General features: G+C 39.3%; 1 protein-coding gene across 4 annotated transcripts in view; it reads right to left on the reverse strand.

Annotated features, from left to right (window-relative positions):
* HTR2A (5-hydroxytryptamine receptor 2A) overlaps nt 1–24,514 on the reverse strand; it is a 112,236-nt gene that overhangs the window by 59,398 nt on the left and 28,324 nt on the right. The window lies entirely within an intron of this gene.

Genomic DNA, 24,514 nt, shown 5'->3' on the forward strand with positions numbered 1-24,514 from the left:
GCACAGCAACCTCACATTGGGTTGAGCCTCACTGTCAGCCAGCCTGAGGGCCAAACCCATGACTGAATGAACCAAGAACAATCAAGACTCAATTACAACAGGAGGGCCTACACAAAACACACAAGAGACATTATTAGAGCACCCATGTCTGGTGATCAAAGAAACTGTGCCACTGGGTCTCACAAGTCACCTTCTATATAAGGCTACCCTACCAAGACTGGGAGTTTTAACAGATTTATCTAATACAGAGAAACAAATACAAACAGACAGCCAAAATGCGGAGGCAAAGAAGACCCAAATGAAAGAAGAAGAATTATCTAAAGAGCTAAATAAAATAAAAATAAGGAATTTATCAGAAATAGAGTTCAGAATAATGATTATAAGAATGTCAACAGCCCTGGCTGGTTTGCTCAGTGATTAGAGCATCGGCCCATGGACCAGAGAGACCAGGGTTTGTTTTCCACTAAGGGCATGTATCTCAGTTGCACTTTGTCTCCAGCTCTGGTTGGGGTCGTGTGGGTGGCAACCAGCCGATGTGTCTCTCTCACATCGATGTTTCTCTCCTTTCTTTCTCCCTCCAGCTCTATATAAAGATAAATGCAAAGATGTCCTTGAGTGAGGATAAAAAAAGAATGCTCGGAGATTCCAAAATGGCGGCGGAGTGAACGGAAACTACACAGACGGTCTCCCAGGACCAAACTGGAATTACAACTAAAACACAGACAAATCGATGGGAAAAAGCAACAGAAAAGCACCTTCCGAGGACCATATAACCGGGAACACTGACTCGAGCCTGGTAGGATTGCGATGGCGGGAAACGGGGGTCCACGGTTGGCAGCTCGGCAGCGGCTTTGCTGTGAGCAGCACCCTAGGGATACACTACCAAGTGGCACCACGGCACAGAGCCAAGACAGAGGCTAAAACAGCCACAGCCACTCACCTTGGGCTCCGGCAGAGGGAGGGCAGACTGGACTGGAACTGTGTGGGGACACTCGGGATTTGGAGGGTGCTCAGAACTTTTCCTGAGTTGCAGCCACTCAGGATGGTGGCCATATGGCTCCTTCCCAGGGCTCTGGGGAGAGGCAGAAGCCCCTCCCTTGGAGATTCAACCCCACCCTGAGGGCGATTGAAATGCAATTGAGGCTTACTAACAACCAGCATCTGCCCCACCCTCGTGAAATCCCCTTATGTTGAGGACCTGAGAGAGTTTTTCAATCAACTGACAACCCAAAACTCTTCACGTAACCTGAAGTGCTAGCCTCCAGGCAAAAAGGTAGAGGATAACAGTACCATTCCTGGGCTAGCAACTTTAACCAGGAAAGTTAAGACTTGACAGTGGTGTTTCACTTGGGTCCTCCCTCGCTCATCTAAACACAGGAGAGGGATGCACAAACAGCAGAACATCAATACCTATAGGGAAAACTTGGCAGGCTCGAAAGCCCACTGTGATAGCCAAAATGGTGAAACACAGAAACAGAAGCCAAATGAAAGAACAAGAGATCTTTACCAAAAATGATATCAATGTGGAGCAGTTAGGCAAGTTAAAAGAGCTAGAACTCAGAGCCATGATCTTGAGGAAGCTCAACAGATGAGTAAGGACATAGAGATGCTGAAAATAAACCAATTGGAAATTCAAAATCACCAACAAGAAATGAAGAGTGACATATCAGAAGTAAAGAACACATTGGAAGGTCAAAACAGCAGAGTAGAGGAAGCTGAGGAGCTGATCAACAAATTAAAAGACATGGTAGAAAAAAAATCAACCAATCAGAAAATCCAAAGGGGGGAAAAAAAAACGATTAAAAAACAGGAAGACAGCTTAAGAGAACTGTGGGAAAACTGGAAACATAATAGTATTTGCATCATAGGAGTCCCCTAAGAAGAAGAAAATGAGCAAGGGTTAGAGAATATATTCAAAGAAATAGTGACAGAAAACTTCCCTAATTTGATGAAAGAAGAAGGCATTCAATTTCAATAAGCACAGAGAGGCCCAAGTAAGAAGAACCCAAACAGGTCCACACCAAAATACATAGTAATTAAAATGCCAAAATTTAAAGACAAAGAATTCTAAAAGCAGCAAGAGATAAGCAACAGGTTACCTACAAAGGAACCCTCATAAGGCTCTCAGCTGACTTCTCACAAGAAACATTACAGGCCAGAAGGGAATGGCATGAAGTAATCAAGGTCATGAAAAACAAGAATCTGAATCCAAGACTACTCTACCCAACAGGGCTATCATTCAAAATAGAAGGTCAAATAAACAGCTTCCCAGAAAAAAAGGCTAAGGGAATACATTAGCACCAAACCAGCACTACAAGAAATGTTAGAAGGACTACTCTAATTAGTAGAAGAAACAGGAAGAAAAACATAACCACACTAAACATAAATGGCAATAAATAAGTACATATCAATAACCACGTTAAATGTAAATGGACTGAATGCTCCGATAAAAACACATAGAGTGGCTGATTGGATAAGAAAGCATGACTCATCTATATGTTGTTTATAAGAGACCCAACTCAAAACCAAAGACTCACATAGGTTGAAAGTGAAGGGATGGAAAAAAATTTTCCAAGCAAATGAAAAGGAAAAAAAATCTGGGGCAGCAATACTCATATCTGATAAAATAGATTTCAAAATGAAGACCATAACAGGAGACAAAGACGAACACTACATATTATTGAAAGGATCTATCCCATAACCTTGATAAACATATATGCACCCAATATAGGAGCACCAAAATATATCAAAAAATCTTCTGGAGGACTTCAAAGGAGAAATCGATAGCAATACAATCATACCAGGGAACTTCAACACCCCGTTGACACCACTGGATAGATTAGCAAGGAAACAGAGACTCTAAATGAAGCACTAGAACAAATGGATGTAATAGATATCTACAGATAATTACACTCCAAAACTACAGAATTCACATTCTTCTCAAGTGCACATGGGACATTCTCAAAGAGACCACATGATAGGACACAAACTAAATCTCTACAAGTTCAAGAAGATTGAAATCATATCAAGCATCTTCGCAGATCACAATGGCATAAAACTAGAAATCAATTACAACAAAAACATGCAAAGACATTTGAACACATGGAGGCTAAATAGCATGTTATTAAACAATGAATGGGTTACCAAGGAGATCCAGGAAGAAATTAAAACCTTCCTGGAAACCAATGAAAATGAACACACAACAACACAAAATCTATGGGATGCAGCAAAAGCAGTTCTGAGAGGGAAGTTCATAGCACTACAGGCCTACCTCAAGAAACATGAAAAATTTCTAACTGATTGTCTAACCTCACAATGTAAAGAATTAGAAATCAAACAAAAAGTAAACCCCAAAGCAAGTAGAAGAAAGGAAATAGTAAAAATCAGAGCAGAAATAAATGACACAGAGATAAAAAAAACAATTCAAAGGATCAAAAAAACAAAGAACTGTTTTTTTTAAAAAAGATAGACAAGATTGATGGAGCCTTAGCTAGACTCAACAAGAAACAAAGAGAGAGAACCAAAATACACAAAATCAGAAATTAAAGAGGAGAACTAACACCTGACACAACAAAAATACAAAAGATCGTTAATAGCTACTATGAACAATTATATGGCACCAAATTCAACAATCTAAGTAAAATGAACAAATTTCTAAAAACACACAGTCTCCCAAAACTGGACCAGGAAGAGATAGAAAACATGAACAGACCAATAACAACTAAGGAAATTGAAGAGGTAATCAAGACTCTTCCAGAAAACAAAAGCCCAGGCCCGGATGGCTTCATGGCAGAGTTTTACCGAGCATTCAAAAAAGAACTAATACCCATTCTCCTCAAACTATTACAAATAATTTAAGAAGAAAGACTTCCAAACTGTTTTTATGAGGCAAGCATAATTCTAATTTCAAAACCAGAAAAAGACACTACAAAGAAAGAAAACTACAGGCCAATATCCCTGATGAACATAGACGCCAAAATCCTGAACAAAATACTAGCAATCAGATCCAGCAATACATCAAAAAAATTATTTACCATGACCATGTGGGATTCATCACAGAGATGCAAGGCAGGTACAATATTCACAAATCAATAAATGTGATAAACCACATAAACAAAATTAAGAATAAAAACATGATCTTATTAACAGACGCTGAAAAAGCATTCAACAAAATTTAGCATCTATTTCTGATAAAACCCTCTGCAATGTGGGAAATAGAGGGGTCATATCTCTACATAATAAAGGCCATATATGAAAGACCTACAGCCAACATCATACTCAATGGGCAGAAAGTAAAAACATTTCCCTTAAGAACAAGAACAAGACAGAGATGTCTACCTCGCCACTCTTATTTAACATTGTACTGCAAGTCTTAGCCACAGCAATCAGACATGAGGAAAAAATAAAAGGGATCCAAATTGGAAAGGAGGAAGTGAAATTGTCATTATTCACAGAGAAATGATATTATACATAGAAAACCCTAAAGACTCCATCAAAAATCTATTAGACTTAATAAATGAATTTGGCAAAGTAGCAGGATACAAAATTAACATCAAGAAATTGACGGCATTCTTATACACCAATGATGAACACACAGAAAGAGAAACAGAAAAAACAATCCCATTTACCATTGTGGCAAAAATATTAAGATACCTAGGAATAAACTTATCCAAAGAAGTAAAGGACCTATTTGCAGAAAACTACAGGACATTGAAAAAAGTAATAGAGGAAGATATAAAAAAGTGGAAGCACATACCTTGTACATGGATTGGAATAGTTAACATCATTAAAATGTTCATATTACCCAAAGCAATCGATAGATTCAATGCAATCCCCATCAAAATACCAACAACATATTTCACAGAACTAGAACAAATACTTCAAAAGTTTATATGGAACCAGAAAAGACCCCGAATAGCCACAGCAATTTTGAAAAAGAAGGACGAAGTAGGTGGGATCACAATACCAGATATCAGGTTATACTACAAAGCTACTGTAATCAAAACAGTCTGGTACTGGCACAAGAACAGGTATATAGACCAGTGGAACAAAACTGAGAATCCAGCAATGGACCCAAGGCAATATACTCAATTAATATTTGACAAAGGTGGCAAGAGTATACAGTGGAGTAAAGACAGCCTCTTTAATAAATGGTGTTGGGAAAATTGGACAGCTACATAAAAAAAAAAAAAAAAAAAATGAAACTAGACTATCAACTTACACCACACACAAAAATAAACTCAAAATGGATAAAAGACTTAAATGTGACCCGTGAATCCATAAAAATTCTAAATGAAAATATAGGCAACAAAATTTCGGACATCATACGGAGCAGAATTTTGACTGATACATCACCTAAGGCAACAGAAACAAAGGAAAAAATGAACACATGGGACTACATCAAACTAAAAAGCTTCTGCACAGCAAAAGAAATAACCATCAGAATGGAAAAGCAACCCACTGTATGGGAGAACACCATTGCCAATGATACATCAGATAAAGGGTTAATTTCCAAAATATATAGAATACTCATACTCAACGAAAGGAAGACAAAGAACCCAATTAAAAAATGGGCAGAGGAGCTAAATAGACACCTCTCCAAACAGGACATACACATGGCCAAGAGACATATGAAGAAATGCTCAACATCACTAATCATTAGAGGGATGCAAATTAAAACAATAATGAGGTATCACCTCACACCTGTCAGAAGGGCCACCATCAACAAATCATCAAACAAGTGTTGGTGAGGGTGTGGAGAAAAGGGGACTCTAGTACACTGCTGGTGGGAATTACAGACTGGTGCAGCCACTATGGAAAACAATATGGTATTATCTCAAAAAATTAAAAAGTGAACTTCCATTTGACCCAGTGATCCTGCTTCTAGGAATATACCCTAAGAAGCCTGAAACACCAATCAGAAAGAATATATGTACTCTCATTTTCATAGCAGCACTATTTACAATAGCTAAGATCTGGAAACAGCCCAAGTGTCCATCAGTAGACGATTGGATAAAAAAGCTGTGGTACATATACACAATGGAGTACTATGCAGGTATAAGAAAGAAAGATCTCTTATCCTTTGAGATGACATGGAGTGACCTGGAAAGTATTATCCTAAGTGAAACAAGCCAAGCAGAAAAAGCCAAATACCACATGATCTCATTTATATGTGGAATATAATGAATATAACAGTCTGAGGAGTAGGGTAGACCCAGAGACGTGGAAGTAGGGTACAGACTGACAACCTTCAGAAGAGGGGTTGGTGGGGGGTGGAAAGTGATAAACCACAGAACTTATATGCATGTATGTGTAACCAATGGACATGGACAACAAAGCCTGGGATGGGGCGCAGGTGATGGGGAGGAGGGTGTCAATGGGGTAAAAAAGGAGAAACATCTATAACAAAAATAAAATTAAAAAAAAAAAGAATGCTCAACAGCATGAAAAAAGATATGGAAACTATGAAATACACCTAGTTAGAAATAAAGAATACCATAACAGAATAAAAAATAGACTGGAAGGAATAAACAGTAGATTAGAGGAAACTAAGGACTGAATCAGTGAATTAGAAGACAGGGATCACTCAGAGAACAAAAAAGAAAAAAACATTTAAAGAGCAAGAAGGACAGATTAAGGAGCTGTGGAACAATATGAATCATAACAACATCTGCATCATAAGGGTACTGGAAGAAGAAAATAAATGAACAAGGGATAGAGAATCTATTCAAAGAAATAATAGCAGAAAACTTCCCTAACTTGGTGTACAAAAAGTTTATACAAGTTCAGGAAACACAGAGAGTACCAATCAAGATGAATCCAAAAGCGGCCCAGGACAACATACATCATAATTAAAATGCCAAAAATTAAAGACAAGAATCTTAAAGTCAGCAAGAGAAAATCAAAGTGTTACCTAAAAAGGAGCTCCCATAAAGCTGTCAGCTGATCTCTCAACAGAAACACTACCGGCCAGAAGGGAGTGGCATGAAGTATTCAAGGCAATGAAAAACAAGGATCTGAAATCAAGACTACTCTATTCAGCAAGGCCATCATTCAAAATAGAATGAGGAATAAAGTGCTTCTCAGACAGGAAGAGTCTAAAGGAATATATTACCATGAAACCAGAATTTCAAGAAATGTTAAAGAGACTGCTGTAATAATAAGAAATATATATAACAAAAAAATAGGTATAAAAAGTAAAATGGCAATAAATAAGTACCTTTTAATGATAATCTTAAATATTAATGGACTAAATGCTCCAATCAAAAGACACAGGGTATCTGACTGGATAAGAAAACATGACCCATATAAGTGCTGTGTACAGGAGACCCACCACAGAACAAAAGACTCACACAGGATGAAAGTCAAGGGATAGAAAAAACCTTTCTATACAAATGAAAATAAAAAAAAAGCTGGAGTAGCAGTATGAGTATTGAGAAAATAGACTTCAAAGTGAAGGCCATAGCAAGAGATAAAAATGGTCACTACCTAATGCTAAAGGGATCAATGCAACAAGAGAATATAACTCTGGTAAATATCTATGTATCCAATATATGAGCACCAAAATATATTTTAAAACTTCTGGGGGACAATAAGGGAGAGATCAACAGCAATATAATCATGGTAAGGAACTGAACACTCCACTGATATCACAGGATAGATATTCTAAACCAGAGGTTGTCAACCTGTGGATCACGACCCCTTTGGGGGTTGAACGACTCTTTCACAGGGGTCACCTAAGACTATCGGAAAACACATATTTCCGATGGTCTTAAGAACCGATACACCATTTCTCTATCCATCTCCAGGTGGGTCCGCCCACATGCACTTACCCCCACATACAACATGAGGAACTGTATTAAAGGGTCGCGGCATTAGGACGGTTGAGAACCACTATTCTAGACAAAAAAAAATCAACAAGGAAACTGCAACCCTAAATGACACACTAGATCATATGGATTTAATTGATATTTACAGATTATTTCACCCCAAAGTCGCAGAATATACATTCCTCTCAAGTGCACATGGGATATTATTAAAGACAGACTACATAAACAAAGTCTCTACAAGTTGAGGACTGAATCATATCAGATCGCAATGGCATGAAACTAGAAATCAACAATAAAAACACTCAACAACATTCCAATGTATGAAGGTTAAATAACATGTAATTAAACAATAAATGAGTTACCAATGAGATCAAGGAAGAAATAAAGACTTCCTAGAAATAAATGAAGATGAACACACAACAATCCAAAATCTATGGGACACAATGAAAGCAGTCCTGACAGGGAAATTCATAGCATTACTGGCCTACCTCAAGGAAAAAAATAATTTCTAATAAATTATCTAATCCTATAGCTTAAAGAATTAGAAAGAGAACAAGAAAAGCCCTCAGTAAGTGAAAGGAAGGAGATAAAAAAGATCAGAGAAGAAATAAATGACATACAGTCTAAAAAAAACATTACAAAAGATCAATGAAACCGAGAGCTGGTTCTTCAAAAAGGTAAACAAGATTGATGAACCTTTAGCCAGACGCATTAAGAAATGAAGAGAAAGGACTCAAATAAATAAAATCAGAAAAGAAAAAGGTGAAGAAACAACTAACACCACTGAAAATCAGAGGATTTTAAGAAAATACTATGAACAACTATATGCCAACAAGCTGGATAACCTAGGACTAATAGAGAAATTCCTAGAATACTACAATCTTCCAAAAGTCAACCAGGATGATTTAGAAAACCAGAACAGACCAATAACAACTAATGAAGCAGTGATTAATAAACTCCTAGCATACAAAAGCTTTGGGAGTTTTACTAAATATTCAAAAAGAACTAACATCTGTCCTTCTCAAACTATTACAAAAATTCAAGAGGAAGGAAGACATCCAAGCTCTTTTCACAAGGCCAATATTATCCTAATTTCAAAACCTGTTAAAGACACTGCAAAGAAAGATAATTATAAGCCAATATCTCTGATAAACATAGATGCTAAAATCCTCAACAGAACTTTGCAAATCAGATCCAGCAATACATTAAAAAGATCATTCACCATGAACAAATGGTATTTATTCCAAGGATGCAAGGCTGGTACAATATTTGCAAATCAGTAAATGTGATAAGTCACATAAACAAATAAAAAGATAAAAATTACACGATCATATCAATAAATGCAGAAAAAGAATTTGACAAAATACAACACCCATTTTTTATAAAAACACTCAGCAAAGTGGGAATAGAGCTATCATACCTCAACATAATAAATACCACATATGACAAACCAATAGCCAACATCATACTCAATGGACAAAAACTAAAATCATTTCCCCTAAAAACAGGAACAAGATAGAGATGTCCATTTTTGCCACTCTTATTCAACACAGTACTGGAAAGCTTAGACACAGCAATCAAGCAAGAAGAAAATAAAAGTCATCAAAATTGGGAAGGAGGAAGTAAAACTGTCATTATTCATAGATGACATGATATTGTACATAGAAAACCCAAAAGACTCCACCAAAAAACTACTAAATTTAATGAGTTCGGCAAAGTAGCAGGATACACAATTAACATCCAGAAATTGATGGCAGTTTTATTTATTTATTTTAATCTTTATTGTTGAATGTATTACAGATGTTCCTCATTTTTCCCCCATTGACCCCCTCTTCCACATTCCCACCCCCCTCCCGCCTTTTCCCACACTATTGTCTGTATCCATTGGTTATGCATATAAGTTCTTTGGTTTATTTCTTCCCACCACCCCCTCCAACCCCTTTCCCTTTGAGGATTGTCAGTCTAGCAATGAATTTGTGCTTTTTAATCTCTTCACCTTTTTCACCCATTCCCCCAACCCCCCTCCCATCTGGCAACCAACAAAATGTTCTCTGTATCTATTAGAATGTTTCTGTTCTACATGTTCATTTTGTTTGTAGATTCCATTGTTGATAGATATGTATTCATTGCCATTTTGTTTGTTCATATATTTTATCTTTTTCTTCAAAAAGACCCTTCATCATTTCATATAATAACGGTTTGGTGGGGATGAACTCCTTTAACTTTTTCTTGTCTGGGAAAGTCTTTATATGGCCATCGATTCTAAATGACAGCTTTGCAGGATAGAGTAATCTTGGTTGTAGGTTCTTGCTTTTCATCACTCTGAATATTTCTTGCCACTCCCTTCTGGCCTGCAAAGTTTCTTTAGAGAAATCAGCTGACAGCCTTATGGGAACTCCCTTGTAGGTAACTAGCTGCCTTTCTCTTGCTGCTTTTAAGATTCTCTCTTTGTCTTGAACCTTTTGCATTTTGATGATGATGTGTCTTGGTGTGGACCTCTTGGGGTTCATCTTGTTTGGGACTCTGTGTTTCATGGACTTGTGTGTCTGTTTCCTTCACCAAGTTAGGAAAGTTTTCTGCCATTATTGTTTCAAACAGGTTTTCGATTTCTTGTTCTCGCTCTTCTCCTTCTGGCACCCCCAAGATGCAAATGTTGGCGTGTTTGAAGTTGTCCCAGAGGCTCCTTACACTATCTTCATTTTTTTGGATTCTTTTTTCTTCTTGCTGTTCTGACTGGGCATTTTTTGCTTCCTTATATTCCAAATCGATGGTTTGCTTCTTGGATTTACGTACTCTACTATTGAAGCTGTGTAAATTATTCTTTATTTCATGCCTTCTTCATTTCTGACTGTGCATCCATCATTTCTCACTGGTCTTTTTTTACGCTCTTGAGACTCTCATTAAGTTCACTGAGGTTTTCACTAAGTTCATTGAGCATCCTTATAAGCAATATTTTGAACTCAGTATCTGTTAGGTTTCTTATCTCCATTTCGCTTAGTTTTTTCCTGGAGTTTTGTTCTGTTCTTTCATTTGGGACCTGTTTCTTTGTCTCCTCATTTTGGCTGCCTTCCTGTCTTTAATTCTGTGTATTACTTAACGAGAGGTATGGGACTATCTGAGACTAGATGCTGTTCATTTGAAAGAATTTAGGAAAATCTGAAGCAGGATCTAAGACAGGCCAATCCTATGGTTAAGCAAGTGGCAACAGCTTGGGTGGGCCTGAAAGTTGGGTGGGGCAGGGCCTCAGGGAATCACCAGGGTGGGGCAACCAGTGTGAGCCAGGTTGCTGGAGTCCCAGATATGGTGGCTGTCTTCTGCCCCAAGGAATGGCCCACCAAAGGAACAAAGGCCTCTGACAGCACATTTGTCCCCGAGAAAGCCCCCTCTTCAGTCCTTGCTCCAGTGCCAAACAGCTCAGTTCTTCCCTGTATGTCTCTCACACCCCTCGAACTGCCTCCCCTCCAAGCTTAGAGGGAGTGAGTCCAATAAGTTCGTGCACGGGCCCTTTAAGGAGCTGTCTGGGGCTCCAGGCACCTCAGGCTCCCTGAGCCTCTGTTCTCTCTGTTTTTTCCAGCCAGAAATGATGAAGATTCTCTTCCTGGCACTGGGACCCTAAGCGGGACTCCTGGTGTGGGACAGGGACCTCTCAGTCCTCAGGGAGGACCTTCCCAGCCGAGGTGTCCTCCGGATTTTTATCCACCACACATGGGTGTGGGACCAGCCCGTTGGGCCTCCACCCCATCCTACCAGTCTCGATGTAGCTGCTACTTTAATTCCGTAGTTGTAGGACTTCCATTCAGCTTGATTTCAGGTGGTTTTGAATGATGGTTTTTCTGCAGTTTAGTTGTAACTTTGATGTGGTTGTGGGAAGACGCGATACCACATTTACCTATGCCGCCATCTTGACCAGAAGTCCTTGAGGGCAGTTTTATCCACCCATAATGAACTCTCAGACACAGAAACTAAAAAAAAAAGTCCCATTTACCAATGTAACAAAAAAATTAAGATACAGGACGTTTGAAAAAGAAATAGAGGAAGATATAAACAAATGGACGAATATACCATGATTGTGGATTTGAAGAGTTAACATCATTAAAATGTCCATACCACCCAAAGTAATCTATAGATTCAATGCAATCCATATGAAAATACCAACAGCATATTTCAGAGAAATAAAATAAATAATAGAAAAGTTTATATTGAACCAAAACGGACCCTGAGTTGGTGCAGCAATCTTTAAAAGGAGAACAAAGTTGGAAGGATCACAATACCCGATGTCAGGATATCCCACAAAGCTATAGTAATCAACACAGTCTAATACTGGCATAAGAACAGGCATATAGATCAACAGAACAAAACAGAAAACCCAGAAATCGACCCAAAATAGTATGTGCAATTAATATTTGACAAAGGAGGCAAGAGCACACAATGGAGTAAATACATTCTCTTCAATAAGTGCCGTTGGGAAAATTGGACAGGTATATGTTAAAAAATGAAACTAGACCACCAGCTTACACCATACACAAGAATAAATTGAAAATGGATACAAGACTTAAATGTAAGCTGTGAAATCGATAATCCTAGAAGAAACCATAGGCAGCAAAATCACAGATATCTCACATAGTAGAATTTTCACCAATACAGTGCCTAGGGCAAGAGAAACAAAGAAGGGACTTCCAGTCAAGATGGCAGCTTAGGTAAACGTGGTATCGTGTCCTTCCACAACCACATCAAAGTTACAACTAAAGTACAGAACAACCATCATTCAAAACTGCCTGAAATCAAGCTGAATGGAAATCCTACAACTACGGAATTAAAACAGCAGCCACATCCCCACATCCAGACTGGTAGGAGGGGTGGCGGCGAGAATGGTTGGTCCCACACCTACATGTGGTGGATAAAAATCAGGAGGTCACCTCGACTGAGAAGGTCCTTCCTGAGGACTGAGGGATCCCTGTCCCACACCAGGCGCCCTGCTCAGGGGTCCAGTGCCAGGAAGAGAATCCCCATAACTTCTGGCTAGAAAAACAAGCAGGAACTTAGGCTCAGGGAAGCTGAAGCAGCTGGAGCCTCAGGCAGCTCCTTAAAGGGCCCGCGCACAAACTTATCGGACTCTCTCCCTCTAAGCTTGGAGGGGAGGCAGCTCGAGGGGCACCAGAGACGTACAGGGAAGAAATGAGCTGTTTGGCACTGAAGCGAGGGCTGGAGAGTGGGCTTTCTCAGGGACAAATGTGCTGTCAGAGGCCTTTGTTCCTTTGGTGAGCCCTTCCCTGGGGCGGCAGACAGTCGCCATACCTGGGACTCCAGCAACCTGGTTCACACTGGTAGCCCCGCCCTGGTGACTCCCTGAGGCCCCGCCCCACCCCACTCAACTTTCAGGCCCACCCAAGCTGTTGCCACTTGCTTCCCCATAGGATTGGCCTGTCTTGGATCCTGCTTCAGGTTTTTCCTAAATTCCTTCAAACGAGCAGCATCTGGTCTCAGCTAGCCCCATACCTCTCATTAAGTAATACACAGAAACAAACACAGGGAGGCAGCTAAAATGAGACAAAGAAACAGGTCCCAAATGAAAGAACAGAACAAAACCCCAAGAAAAGAACTAAGTGAAATGGAGATATGCGACCTAACAGATGCTAAGTTCAAAATACTGCTTATAAGGATGCTCAATGAACTTAGTGAGGGCCTCAAGAGCATAAAAAAGGACCAGTCAGAAATTATGGATGCACAGTCAGAATTGAAGGAGGCATTAACTGAAATAAAGAATAATTTACACAGATTCAATAGTAGAGTACGTAAATCCAAGAAGTAAACCTTCGATTTGGAATATAAGGAAGCAAAAAACACCCAGTCAGAACAGCAAGAAGAAAAAAGAATCCAAAAAAATGAGGATAGTGTAAGGAGCCTCTGGGACAACTTCAAGCACGCCAACATTTGCATCTTGGGGGTGCCAGAAGGAGAAGAGCGAGAACAAGAAATCGTAAACCTGTTTGAAACAATAATGGCAGAAAACTTTCCTAACTTGGTGAAGGAAACAGACACACAAGTCCATGAAACACAGAGTCCCAAACAAGATGAACCCCAAGAGGTCCACACCAAGACACATCATCATCAAAATGCAAAAGGTTCAAGACAAAGAGAGAATCTTAAAAGCAGCAAGAGAAAGGCAGCTAGTTACCTACAAGGGAGTTCCCATAAGGCTGTCAGCTGATTTCTCTAAAGAAACTTTGCAGGCCAGAAGGGAGTGGCAAGAAATATTCAGAGTGATGAAAAGCAAGAACCTACAACCAAGATTACTCTATCCTGCAAAGCTGTCATTTAGAATTGATGGCCATATAAAGACTTTCCCAGACAAGAAAAAGTTAAAGGAGTTCATCCCCACCAAACCGTTATTATATGAAATGATGAAGGGTCTTTTTGAAGAAAAAGATAAAATATATGAACAAACAAAATGGCAATGAATACATATCTATCAACAATGGAATCTACAAACAAAATGAACATGTAGAACAGAAACATTCTCGTAGATACAGAGAACATTTTGTTGGTTGCCAGGTGGGAGGGGGTTGGGGGAATGGGTGAAAAAGGTGAAGAGATTAAGAAGCACAAATTCATTGCTAGACTGACAATTCTCAAAGGGAAAGGGGTTGGAGGGGGTGGTGGGAAGAAATAAACCAAAGAACTTAAATGCATAACCAATGGATACAGACAATAGTGTGGGAAAAGGCGGGAGGGGGGCGGGATTGGGGAAGAGGGGGTCAATGGGGGAAAAATGTGGAACATCTGTAATACATTTTACATTCAACAATAAAGTTTTTTTTTAAAAAAGAGAGAGAAACAAAGAAAAAAAATAAAGACAAATGGGTCTTCATCAAATAGAAAAGCTTCTGCACAGCAAAAGAAACCAGCAACAAATTGAAAATGTATAGAAGAACATCTGATAAGGAGTTAATTTCCAAAGTACACAATTCAACAAAAGAAAGACAAACAATCCAATTTAAAAATGGGAAAAGGACCCAAATAGACACTTCTCAAAAGAGGACATACCAATGACCAATACACATATGAAAAAATGCTCAATGTCCCAAATCATCAGAGAGATGCAAATTAAAGTGTCAATGATGTACCATGTCACACCTGCTAGAATGGCTACCATCAACAAACAACAAATGACAAATGTTGGCAAGGATGTGGAGAAAAGGGAACCCTAGTACACTGTAGGTGGGAATGCTTACTGGCGTAACCACTGTGTAAAATCGTATGAAGTTTCCTCAAAAAATTAAAAATGAAATTGCCATTTGACCGAGTAATTCCACTTCTAGGAATATAACCTAAGAATCCAAAAACACCAATCAGAAAGAATATTTGCACCCATATGGTCACAGTAGTGCTATTTACAATAGGTAAGATATGGAAACAGCCCAAGTGCCCATTAGTAGATGAGTGGATAAAAAGCTGTTGTATCGTCTGGCCAGTGTGGCTCAGTGGTTGAGCATCAACCCATGCATCAAGAGGTTGCTGGTTCGATTCCCAGCCAGGACACATGCCCAGGTTTTGGGCCTGTTCCCCAGTGGGGAGCATGCAGGAGGCGGCCAATTGATGTTTCGATCTCTCTCTCCCTCTCACTTTCTCTCTCTCTCAAATCAATGAAGGAAAAAAAAAATAAAAAAAAAAACTGTTGTATCTCTGGCTGGTGTGGCTCAGCAGCTGGAGTGTCGGCCTGCAGACAAGAAGGTTGAAGGTTCGTGGGTTCAATTCTGGTCAATCGTACGTACTTGTGTTGCAGGTTTGATCCCTGGCCCTGGGCAAGTACATGTGGGAGGCAACCAATTGATGTGTCTCTTTCACATTGATGTTTCTCTCTCTCCCCCTCCCTCCCTTCCACTATATCTAAAAATTAATGGAAATATATTTTCAGGTGAGGATTAACAACACAAAAAAGCTGTGGTACATTTATACAATGGAATGCTATGCAGCTGTGAAAAAGAACCTCTTACCTTTTGAGGGACTTGGAAAGTATTATGCTAAGTAAAATAAGCCAGTCAGAGAAAGATAAGTATCACATAATCTCCTATATGTGGAATCTAATGAACAAAATAAACTGACTAAGAAAACTGAGCCAGAGACATGGAAGCAGGAACAGACTGATGAATCTCAGAGGGAAGGGGGGAGAGAGTTGGGAAGAGATTAACCAAAGAACTCAAATGCATAACCAATGGACACAGGCAATAGTGAAGTAAAGGCCTGGGTTGGGGGGCGGGAGCAGGATGGAGGGGGTTAATGGGGGAAAACATGGAGACATCTGTAATACTCTCAACAATAAAGATAATTTAAAAAGAAACACACCAAAAAAACAACAAAACCACCCATGTTGCCCAGTATGGTAATGGGTAGGTGGGTCTGTGTGTATAGGTTTGTGTTTTGTGCTGGGGTCTGTGATTCTGGAACAGGGAGGTCTGTGGCAAGGGGGATGGCAGAGAAATCACCTTTGGAGCTTTACTGAAAGAAGACCACCTTAAACCATGGTGACTGTGTGACTGTATTTTTAAGCGCAGAGGTCTTTAATGAACCTTCCTCCAGAAGTTGGCTTAATTGGATTCCAACTGGGCAGAATGAATTCTTAATCAGAACATATTTTATTTGTTTAAAATGAATATTGTTGTACTTACCCCCTATTTATCAACAAAGTGGTCATTAACAGCTATCAGTGGCTGACCTTGACAGATTCTATTACTGAAATAATGAAGTCTGATGGGTTTACATTATTAACGTTTGCTAATGGTTTCACATTTGCAGAGCCTGCGACACAGTGAAAGAGCCGCTTACTCAGGCCGTCTGACCACAGGGAGAAGCTGAGGAAGGAGGTGATTAAAACCACAAGGAGCTTGATGAAAAATGAAAAGCTCCTAGGAATAATTTCTACAAATAAATGCAAATTCAGGCATATGTCTTTTAATCATTGTATTGAAAAGGTTGATTACTTAAAATTAGACTCACCACATGTTTTTTGTACATAGGAACGGAAAGCTAAGTCGGAAAATATGAATTGATCCTCTTAAAAGGTCCTAGTTATTTCTTAACAGCTGGTGGAACAGTGAACTAAAATGATAAAATGAAGAAAGCAACCAGGTTCAGAGGGGAGTAAAAGAGAAAAGCCCAGAAGCAAGAAAAAGAGAATAAATAAGATAAAATCCTATTGAGTTGTGGAATTTCTGAAATTTTGGCTGATGTACAAAAAATATGATTTTTTTCTCCTAAGCAGCTTCCTTCTCACTGACATACTTTTAGAATATAAAAATGTTCCTTTCCTTATCCCCAAAACCATTATTAAATTTCCAGTACCTCCAGACACATGACCCAGCAACAAGAAACAGCACAGCTCTTCTCCAGCAGAGTCAGCTGTGGGCAAACAAGTACACTTGCTTTTGTGTTATTGTTTGGGAGACACTGGACAGGCCTGCTTTCAAATGTTCCTACCTTCCCGAAATTCTGCTATCACAGATTCATTTCTTTGTACCTATAAAGCATCTTGATCTTTCTGGCACTCTCTGCTTAAAACGCACATATTTCTGGAAGAGGTAATAACTTAGATCCTATTAACTCTTAGTCCTGTGGAGACTAAAGCAGGTGGAATGGATTATTTTGGAGAAATTAGCATTTGGAAAAGGAGAAACTGGTACTCACAAGAGGTGAAGGAGTCCATTTTTGCCTTTTCTACATTTCCGAAGAGGACGTTCCTTCTCTGGCTTAACTGATCTCTATTGCCAAAACTTCCTGAATCACTAATTCACCAAGTGAAGTCAATTTCAGGTTTATGCCTTTACATACTGCCAAAAAGCCCAGGACAATAATGAATATAGAATATACATGGGGACAATATCCTTTATAAAACAAAAAATTCGATTCTGTCCTGCTGTTGCCTGTCTTTTAGTCTTGTTTCTGGGTTAGTGGTCCAGGATCCTGCTAGTTTCTTACATAAAAAATTAGCTGTGGTCTTTAAAATGACCTCTGTTCAAACATGCAAAATAGAGAACCAGATGACAAGTAAATTCCTTGCCAGATTTGACCCAATTACAATAAAATAACTGCAGCTTCTGATAAGTGTACTTAAACACAGCATATAGGCAATGCATATGAAGTTTTGAACCAATCAGTTTACACATACCACACATTAAAGAAGATAGACTCATAACAGGTAGCTCCTTTAAATATCTTTTTTTTTTTTTATCCTCATCCGAGGACATTTTTCCATTTTTTGTACAGACAGAGTGGGAGGGAGAGAGAGGAAGAGAGAGAGAGGGAAACATCGATGTGAAAGGGACACATCGAGTGGCTGCCACCCGCACGACCAACCAGGGCCGGGGACAAACTGCAACCGAGGTACATGCCCTTAGCAGGAACCGAACCCGGGTCTCTCCGGACCGCAGGTGGACGCTCTAACCGCTGAGCCAAACCGGCCAGGGCTAAATTTCTTTTTTCCTGTGTTACTTTAACCATTACATGGTAGGTACCATAATAAACGAGTGCAGATGTAAGTACTGTGTAAGTAAGATATGTTATATGCAAATTAATGTACTATTAGGGAATATAAACTAGTTTTACCATCAAGGTTAATAAAATGTAAACAGAAAAATGAAAATAAGCTGAGAAAAAAGTAGTGTAGAATTCACTTTGGGATAGATAAAAGTGGCTTTCAGGGACAAACAGGTCCCCAAACGAGAAACCCCAGGAATAAGCAAGAAAAACGGGAAAATAAAAGTTGACTGACCCTTCATTGGGAGATAGTTTGTTAGTGGCTTCTATTATATGAACTCTTCTTAAGACAACTTACAACTTATATTGGGTCATTTAACTCTAAGAGTGTCCTCTAATTGGTAGTAGCTCCAACAGTAAAATACACCACCTTACAAAACCTGAAGCCAGAACCTAAAGGAGTAGGAGTGAAGTGAAGGGTGAGCAGGGTAGAAACGGACACAATATTAAACCCTGAAGCAAGTGAGAGCCTGGTAACTGGGGACAGCTCAGGAGGATTTAAGGGAGATAAGGAACAAATGAAATGACGGGGGAGAAATGGGTAGGTATCTGAGGGCAGAAGGACTTATTTAGCATTTAAGCTTAGTTAAAGCATTCCAGAGTCATCCCAAGGGCAATGGGAAGCCAATGAAATATTTAAATTTTTTTCTTTATTGATTTGAGAGAGAGAGAGAGAGAGGAGAGAGAGAGAGAGAGAGAGAGAGAGAGAGAGAAACATTGATGACAGAACACCGAGTGGCCACCTCCTGCATGCTCCCTCACTGGGGATCGGGCCCACAACCTGAGCATGTGTCCTGACCGGGAATCAAACTGGTGACCTCTTGGTTGACACTCAACCACTGAGCCACACTGGCTGGGCCAATGAAATATTTTTAAAAATCTTTTCTTACTCATATTTCTGAATTCTGCTAAAACCACCTGTGGTTGTTTAACATTCAAGTGTTCAACTACAAATACCTGGGTTAATAGGTATGCATATGTAATGAGTACATAAAAACTTTGGCCCTGTTTTGATCACTGGATTAACATTAGGCATTTTATAAAAATGGATATAGAGTACATGGCCCATAGTAACTGTTCCTTGAATGAATGATGGTGTGATTCTTTCTTCAATGTTTGTTTCTTTCCAAGTATTGGAATTAAATTGTTAATGAAACTGTGAACAGAACTTCTGGTTTTTCTAAATCATGACAGAAGTTAGTGAAGTGCATATTACTGTTATATGCAACATTCTCAGTAACACAATAAATTAAGTTAATGGTCTACAGTAAGGCAATGTATAAGTTCTTTGTTTGGTTAATGTAGTGAAACTTTATTTGAATGTCACCAATTCAGAATATATAGAAAACTATTGGATTACCTATAATATAGCATTTGTTCTACAAGTTATTGGTAGAAGTATTAATGTTCACAGTAGGCTGTTTTCAAGTACTTGTTGGTCATTTCTGTGTCAATGACTTAAATGATTAATTGTATAAGTTTTCAATTTAATACTCAAAGATAGCAAGGATCTTTACTCACTGACATTCTCTTTGGTGTAACCCTAGTTTCTGAGGTTCATCTGAGAGCAAATATTTCTTTTTAAAAAAATCTGCAATTTAGACTCTTTGATTCAGACTTATTTTTCCCAATAATTAGTCAAATAAGGTCACATTATAAATGATTGTACAACTTTGAATTAATACATTGCTTGTGTACACTTGAAGAGCAAATACCAATGAAAAGCAAGAGACTTAGTTTTCCTTATTAAAAATAAGGGAAGAGACATTTCCCTCTCCCTTTCCTTAGAACATTTTTTTTTGCAAACTTGTAATTATAAATTCTTTCTCTGCCCTTTTGAGTTTTAAAAGACTCTTGCTAGTCTGAAATGTAATTATCAAGGGAGATAGTATCTCCATTTCCCACGTTCTGTGGACAGGTAGGAGTCTAATTTTGGTGGGTGCCTCCAAATTGTAAAACTACCTCCTGTTACAAAAATAGTTTATTTTTTCTTTGTGCAAAAATCAACTAGCTAATTAACACAGATGGTCACTTTAATTACCAGATGAATCTAGAATGAACTTTGTGTTTCAGGTGGTGTTGTCAGCCCTGTGACACGAGGACTAGTTATTGTTCCCAGAGGTCGTGTAGGTAACAGCTGTATCTGTCTGACTATTTGAGGGTGAGATTTCTTTCTGTCTTTGCAGTCTCTTAGCAGATAGAGTGTCTGTGATTTTGTGCTTATGTATTAACTTGTCTTTTTTTACTACCTTTGTGCAGAGGTTTTCTGGGAGAATATTTTTTTAATAGTTGGATATTTATTTATTTTAAAAACTTTATCTTTATTATTGAAAGTATTACTATGTCCTCTTTTTTCCCCATTGATCCCCTCCTCCCTGCTCATGCACCTCCCTCCCCTTATCCACACTGTTGTCTGTGTCCTTTGGTATGCATGTAAGTTCTTCAGTTTATCTCTTCCCACCCCACCCATCAACCCCTTCCCTCACAGATTTGTCATTCTGTTCCCTGCATCCATGTCTCTGGGTCTATTTTGTCCATCAGATTCCACATATAAATGAATCATGTGGTACTTGTCTTTCTCTGATTCGCTTATTTCGCTTAGCATAATACTCTAGAGATCTTTCTTTTTTAAAGCTGCATAGTACTCCATTGTGTATATGTACCACATATTTTTTTATCCATTCGTCTACTGATGGACATTTGGGCTGTTTCCAGATCTTAGCTGTTGTAAATAGTGCTGCTGTGAACATAGGGGTACATATATTCTTTCTGATTGGTGTTTCAGGGTTCTTAGGATATATTCCTAAAAGTGGGATTACTGAGTCAAATGTACTAGGGTTCTCTTTTCTCCAAATCCTCTCCAGCACTTGTCATTTGTTGATTTGTTGATGGTAGCCATTCTGGCAGGTGCGAATTTGTTTTTAACTAAAATTTCCAATATGATGTAAAATTGATTATATAGGTATACCTCATGCTCTTAAAATATTTGCCCAAATCTCCAGCAGATGTGCATGTTTGGAAGACTTTTAGAGAGTCAGGTGAACGGCCTGTGGGGAAACTGTCAGTGTGACACCTGGTTCTCCTCCCTTCAAATATGGCCAATTTCCATTAGAACATATTTTGCCCCCTCATCCTTTAATTATAGCTAATAATGCTTTGCAACTTTAATTAGGCCGAAGGAGATTAATTTTACATTATCTCAAAGAGTAAGATAAGAGATAGGTGCATTGCCCTAAACTTCATGTAGTCAGGGGCTGTCTTCTAGCTGAGGATAGGGAGCTGGGGAGGGAACAGGCTCAGCTATTGGGGACTCTAGGTTAGTGAACAAATGACGTAACACTTTATGGCCACAAAAGACAGGACAAGATGAAGCAATGGCTCAAAGTTTACTAAGAGAAAAGAACTGTAGAGCAGATGGGAGGCTGGTTTTGGCACCAGAGCTGCAATACACAGCCACACAAAGCAGTTCTGGCTCCACCAAAACCGGCCGTGCGCCTTCCATAGCAACCCAGTGGGGGGGCTGTCCTGTGGAGCTGTCCGTGATGGTGGAAGGGCCGTGCCTGTGCTGTCCTAGGTGGGAGCCACCAGCCACATGTGCACTAATTATTATTGTAATTGCTTTAAGCTTTAATTAGCACTATTCATGTCTAGTGGCGACTTGATATACGGCTCAGGACTGACTGTTTGATTCCAGGGAGAAAGACTTTGGGATCATTTACTTAGAGTGTATATATGGGTGTGTGTCTATACATGTGTGTGTGTACATGTGTGTACATACTTGTGCTGTTGGGGGTGGGGGTGGATGAATCTGGTATGTGGGATACTGATCAGCATTTACCACTGACTGGTAAATACAAACACTGGAGTTAAAGTGCTCCTAAAAGCTGTTATCCGTGCTGAACACCTTTGGATGTTCAGAATGAAGTAAGCTTTTCTAAGCTCTCTTTAGCCACATCATGAGGGCTTTTTGCTGTCTTTCTCTCACACACTTTATTATTTAAAATTCTGCTATCTTCTTTTGCCTATACCCTTGGAATTCTAAGAGGATTCATGTGTGAGAATTTTCTAAATTGCTTTGTAGATGAAAATTCTGTGTAAAGTGTTTGTCACCATGGGCAGCCCTGACTTGGAGAAATGAGTCTTCTGACAGGTCACATTTACAGGGCTCAGAGAAGTCCAGCCATGTGAGGCTGGCGCACACAGATACATTGGACCAGGTATCTGCTTCCTGCCCTGCTAACCTATAAGCTGACCCGTCCTTCTGCCTCCACCGGGTCGCACAGTGACTCCCTCCTCCGCTCCTGTTCCGGGCTCGCTCAGCTCTTAGGCAGAGCCAGCCTGCACCTGCCTGAGGCCTGGGGTAGTGAGAGCTGAAGAACGTGAGTGGTGCACACTGGAAATCGTAGTAGACGAAGTCAGAAGACCTACATTTGTGTCCCAAACCTGCCTTGTTAGTTATGAAATCCTGATGAGGTACTTATTCTCTCTGCGCCTTAGTTCTCTCATTTAACACATTCATTGAGCACCAACCATGGGCTAGGCGTTGTGTTTGGGGCTAAAAAATCATCAGTGAACTAGGCAAGAAACTATTACCCTCATGGAATTTATATTTTATTGGGGAAAGCTAAAGAGAAAACATAAGTAAATAAATTACATAATAGAAGATAATAAAATAAACTAGAGAAAAAGCTGGGTAAAATGGTAGGGGATAGATGAAAGAGAATATGACTCCTGGGGTGGGGCAGGGTAGGTCTTGCCAAGAAATAAGCATGTGAGCCAAGGCTTGAAGGGAATGGGGCAATAGGACACATACCATCTGGGTAAGAGCTTTCCAAATAGTGCAGGTTTGAGTCCAGAAACAGAAAAGGAAAGCAGGAAAATAAAAGTACTTGTTGACCCTTCTCTGGAACTAAGAACCATGACAACAACTACTCTTAAACTGCTCGCTGTGTGCTAGGACGAGAGTAGGCATAGAGCATCTGGTGCATATTTTGTATCTGCAATACTCTATACCTACTTCATATCTGAGTGCTGGTGCAAACTGACCTTCGTTCTGGAAGGCGAAGACTAACATCTTGACAAATGATTAGTCTAAGGGAAAGGGCTATTTTCAATTCGAATCTGTCTTATTCCATAACTTAGCATTTATAAATTTATATCAACATTATGACAGAGCCTGGTATGCATGTGAGTGTGCAATGTAGTATAAAAGGAGACACTTCTCCATGAAACGTGGAGTTTCTGTTCCTCCAGAGTATTTTTCAATGATAGTGATAGTGTCTCCATCGGGAGCAGAGTGCAGGTTGCTCATTGCTCATCATAAAGGATTCAGGGTTGTTAAGCTCATATTTCTTTTCTGTAATGCAATGCATGGCATGTATAGTTGTTACAGGGCCCTCTGGTACCACCCTGGGGGAATTGGGGCTCACATAACCAGTGCAAAACAGTGATGATGCTTTGGCTCTTGTTATCACAGAGAACCTCTGACACAGGACTCTCGTGTCATCTGCCAGTGTTCCATGAAACGGTGGCAGGCTAACTTAGAAGTTTGCAAGTAAACTAAAAGATAAGGCCCCCCCTTCAGTCTTCACATCTACTATTTGAATGAATTAGAGATTTTGTTAGAACAGAAGAATAAAGAAATTTTAAAAATGATGAACCTTATAAACATGTTCTTGAAGATTTTTTCTGAAATCTAAATTTTAGTTTCTTTGTTCTGACTGAAAAAGAAAGTACTTAGTTATAAAATAGAAAACAGAAAGGGGAGTTGATTGCTTGTCCCAGCACTGATGCACGTTCATGACCAGTCCTTAAGTAGCTGGTTTCCTTTGGCAGTTAACTGGGAACCTAGATCATACATTTGTGAATTTAACAGACTACCAATGGAAAAATTTTCATTTTCAAACACTTTCTTTTCACCTCTCTTAAACTGTGGGGATGTCTTTTCTCTGGAAAGGTCGGACTTCAGGAAGCCCATAACATTTAAATAATCTGAAAGCTTAGCATCCTCAGATGTGCAAAGCTGCCAGAGCTGGTCAGAGAGAGTCAAGCTGAATGAAATTACTGAAGGCTGCTCTAGGGCTGGAACTGCAGTCTGAAGACAACATGGAGCAAAGCTCTGACAGCTTGGTATTGAGACTTAACATTTGTGCAAG

Source organism: Molossus molossus, unplaced genomic scaffold (genome assembly GCF_014108415.1).
Source record: "Molossus molossus isolate mMolMol1 unplaced genomic scaffold, mMolMol1.p scaffold_m16_p_9, whole genome shotgun sequence".
NCBI classification, from domain to species: domain Eukaryota; kingdom Metazoa; phylum Chordata; class Mammalia; order Chiroptera; family Molossidae; genus Molossus; species Molossus molossus.